Genomic DNA, 4,758 nt, shown 5'->3' on the forward strand with positions numbered 1-4,758 from the left:
TTGTTCTTTGTTTTGGTTCATCTAAAATGCACCAGTCTGCTGATTCACTTTCTCCTTACAATAATCATCCATTACGGTTGGATATACAATTGACTCTAGATTAAAAAAAAATTAGCTAGACTATATGTAATAATGAAACTTGGTATATATATATTGTCTGTTTTTGTCAATGATTTAAAATGGAACTTTTGTTCTTATTTTGGAAATTTCGAGAAAAACGTTGTTGACAAATGCTTCAATTTACTAACGGAGAGGTCGCTTTAATTAGTAATTGTCTGACTATATCAAAGAGTTGGACTATAATTTGGACAAACTATAGGATTATAAATTGAACAAAGCTCAATGGAACTTAATGTAATGAACTCAAACTTCAAGGAATTTGGAACTTTTAGACATAAAATTTGCCGATGGAGGCGACATTTCTGACAACGGTTAACAAGAAGGGGGTATCTATTAAACTTTTTGACACTCAATGGGGTTAACTGTAATTTGGTCAAATCACAGAGTAGATTTTGTAATTTGATCAAATTTCAAAGAAGATAGATGTGATTAACCTAGAACTATGAGTTTGAGATAGTTATATTGATGTAATTGATAGCCAGCGGCAAAATTCCATTTGCAAATAGTTAGACTGCAATATATAATACAAGTTTATTACACTTTGCACTTTTCAATTATACCCAAATTCCACTTTAGTCCTTTAACTTTAGAATGGAATCACTTTAATTCCTAAAGTATTAAACTTTTCTCACTTGAGTAAAATTTTTTTCCTACATTAGTTACTAAAATATACAATATGTCCCACTTAAGTATAAAATTTGTCTCACTTTAGGGACTAAAATGAGATAAATTTTATAGTTTATGGGCTGAAGTGTCTCACTTTGAATTTTAGGGACCAAAGTTGGAAACTGTGTGAGAACCCTCATTTTTACAATACAATTTTCCCAAACTACATGCCTTGCACCAAGATTTAAATCACCTCTTATATGCCTAGCATTATATTTTACAATGTGTTACGACAAATCCCTTGTATTGACCCTCACTTTAAAATACAATTCTCTTATTTACATGCCTTATTATAAGACTAAACCATTTATTACATACCCTTACAATACATTTTCTATATACTATAATAATTTCCATGCATAACATTCCATTTTATTTTACTTGGAGTAAAATATTTTCTTGAGTTAGTTTAAGTTAATGCACCACTTGAATTTGTCCAAGTGTTCTTGTTTTAGTGGTAGAGACTTTATGTGAGTGATTAGAGATGTTAGATAATTATTGGTGCATTTGGAAAGGTAAGAAGACCATTAGTCAAAGATTAAGCAAGGTTTGGTTAAGAAAAGAGCCATGTGGCAAAACCCTAGCCATGGGCTTGTTTGACTAAAGATTAGAAGACATTTTAAAAACTAAATTTGGTTCTTTTATTTCCTAAGCTTGGCCGACTTTCTTAGCATAGAAAAGGGAGAGAGAGTAAGCTCCTTATACTTGCTTTGAACCCTAGCAAACCAAGATCAAAAATCCAAAGGAGAAAGAGCTAGAGTTTGTGAGAAATTTCCTTCAATCTTTGAGGTTATCTCAAGCTTAAAGCTTCCATTGTGGTGGTTTTGTTTGGTGACCCAAGGAACTTGTAAGTAAGGTATGTAATCTTTAGAATTAAGGTTTATGACGTTATATCATCTACTTTAAGCTTAAATGATGAAATACAAGTTGTTTGGTTGAGATTAGGGGGTTAATCCCTTGAATTTGACAAGTAGTGGATAAGTTTATTAGTGTGCATACCAAGTGTTTGATGAAATGTCCAGCCCTTATTCATGTGTATTTATGAAGTATTGACATGTTTTAAAGCCCTATTTAGTTAGATTTAATACTTGATATGTGCAAAAGGTGAAAATAATGAGAAGAGTGAAAGTTGGAAAATTTCAAGTGTGCTGACCGAAATTTTAGGGGTTGCTGTCCGGTTTTTGCCTTGATGTTTCATGCATATTTTGGCTACAAAAGTGAGTGATATATGTTGGGTTATGTGTGTGTAGGTTGTCTAAAAAAAAAATAACCAATTTGGTTGAGTAAATTTTGAGTTACAAGCAAAGGAACAAAACTGGACAAGGTCCAGAATTTTCTGTCCAGCAATCTTGTAAAGGCCATAACGTTTTACTCACTGATCGGAATTGAGTGCCGTTTGTGGCGTTTGAAATTAGACTCTTAGAGCTTTAAAACGGTACCAAACTCATTTTCTGGTTCGTCTTGAACGATCCGTGGCGAGTCGTGGAAGTTGGCTGCCTGGGCAGTACTGTTCATCCGTGGCAGTCCAGAAATTTCATTTGGTTTCTTAATTTGGAGCCACTTATGTTGGGATTTTGGAAATGGTTTCATCTAAACAAATTTAGCCTTATGAACCTAGTTTCCAACGCGGCTGACAGAACCTAATTCCGATTTTTCCCCAATGAGCAATGACCGTTTTCCCGAGGCTGGTCGGGCGAGACAGTTTAACCATAATGAAACCTTTGAGCTTCGGTGAAACTCTTCTTTTGCCGAACTTTCATGTACATACCAAACTTGTTTTCTTATCAACTTTTTCATGGTTTGGACCTCATTTGCATGATAGATTAAGTAACTTAGGCTACTCACTTGGTCTCTTAATGAACCTATACTTTAGTAAGGAACGAATCCAATTGTTAATGGTTTCGCTCGTTGACCTAGGTTTGGGCAACGAAGGTGATCGTAACTGAGACGTTTGATGCCGATTGCTACTTTTGCTTAACAGGTGAGTGTTCCACTACCTGCTACTTGTTATGTGGAATACTTGCATACTTGGAATCGTTGATTTGCTATTGTTTGAGCCAATCACTGTTTTATTTAAAATCGAGGCGAGTGTGTACTTTATCGCACTCGACCTTCCTTGTTTTCCACTGAGGCTCCACTTACTGAATAAGTTAACATGAAATGAGATATTGCTATACATGACTGTGCTTAAGTTGGTTGGATGACATTCCATCAACTACTGTTACTGTTTGGGTACCCAACCTCATAGGTGAGTCGGTCGTATCGAGCCAGCAAGGGCTTGGTCGAGAAGGCCGATAAACCTTGAGGACTATTTACTGTACACTGGAAATCGGTATACTCGAGTATTACCAAACTACTATTTATGGAGTGCGGGCCCGGTGCGGGGTTGACTGGTGGACGGAAACTGGTGAAAGCGGTGTTCTACGGACTTTATATCCTGTGAATGCAAATGTTGACGGAGTGTCAACGGAACCGATAATGATCAAGCTCAAGTGGATTTGGCTTTTGGAAGCCACCTGTATCCTTGAATTGAACTGTGAATAAACTGTTATTTTACTGTACGATGTTTATTTGGTTATTTTGTTTCCTTGCATGGCTATGTGTTTACTTGTTTATTTGGAACCTCGCTGGGCGTTAGCTCACCCCACTCCCTTTGTTTTCCTTAGCAGATCGGGAAGAGACTTGATCAAGAGCTTTCTAACTTTCTTTTGCTCGTACTTGCGTTTTAAGGTTGTAACTTTTGTTTAAGCAGACTTGTAAGCTTAAATTTTCAAGTATGACTTATGTTATGTAATTTTGAGCATGGAGTAGTAAGCTGACAGGTGATGATGCATATACTAAGCTGGAACGTCGAAATAGTGATTATGTTTTAATTAGGGTTTTAATTCCCTGTTTTGGAAGATGTTCTATCCGTTTTATTGATGATATTAGTTCTTTGAACGACTGAGTCCTGACGAGAGTTGGGCAGGCAGTCTGCTGATACCCTAAGGTTTGCCCTAGGGAGAAGTGGGGCTGTCACAAACTGGACATAGTTGAAAAGTACAAAGTGAAATTAACCCATATAACAAACCCCTTATTTATGTTCTTTCACATGTCTACTTCCTAACCTTTTATCCTCTCTTCTTCCAAAATAATAACAAAGATTTTGTATGCCAAAAAGCGGCTTCACCAGTGACAAGCAATGCTACTATAATCTGAGATGTATATTTATGATCTTACAATTCTATCATTCAAAATAACAAATTCGATTTTAATCCTACTAACATTGATACATCTTCTACAATGTTAATTTAACCATTAGAATCTTGTGAATCATGCCTATAATTCTAGAAAATAATATGCTTTAATAATTCAAATTATACCATTCATTTTATTCTTTATTTTTATTTCATAAATAAGTAAGTGTATGATGTGTTGAATTTTTATGTTATCAGTCCATAATAGAGAAGAAGTACAAATTTGGGTTAAAGAAACTTATTTTATTGGTTAATATATTACATTTTCTACCTTTCTTTGCTTATACTTTCAAAAACTAGGGGCTTAAAACAAATAAAATGCTTTACTTTGCACATTTTAAGATCTTACAGTCATATTATGATTATATGATCTTATGACTTGTAAAAGGACGATCTCAGTTCTGAAAGCTTTGCTGACAATGTAATTAAGCCTTTTATTTTTTTTATCAATCAACCTGCAAGGCCTGGTGATACGAATCCGGTTGCGGCTAAGGGTTCGTGTGCTAGCTATTTTCACATCCTCAAAGGCCCCAAGTCAAAAGTTCAAGCTAATCGTTCAAGATAACCTTTAAAAGTGCATAATGCATTAGCTCACACAAATGGAGAGTTCAATGGAACTTTGCAACATTACTTTGATTCACCTACAATCATTAAAGGTCTAAGGAAAACTACACTCTATATTCTTATTCTAGTGGTAGAAGACATTCATGCTATAGGCCACGGGCACGTCCTGTGA

At 35.2% G+C, this 4,758-nt stretch overlaps 1 long non-coding RNA gene across 1 annotated transcript; it reads left to right on the top strand.

Moving 5' to 3' along the window:
- Window positions 1-1,450: 1,450 nt before the first annotated feature.
- Window positions 1,451-3,658, top strand: LOC140012880 (uncharacterized). The gene is made up of 3 exons (XR_011819851.1): window positions 1,451-1,642; window positions 2,704-2,767; window positions 3,456-3,658. It is a non-coding gene; the product is annotated as an uncharacterized lncRNA (long non-coding RNA).
- The last annotated feature ends 1,100 nt before the right edge of the window (window positions 3,659-4,758 follow it).

This window comes from Coffea arabica, chromosome 8e (assembly GCF_036785885.1).
Source record: "Coffea arabica cultivar ET-39 chromosome 8e, Coffea Arabica ET-39 HiFi, whole genome shotgun sequence".
Classification (NCBI taxonomy): Eukaryota; Viridiplantae; Streptophyta; class Magnoliopsida; order Gentianales; family Rubiaceae; genus Coffea; species Coffea arabica.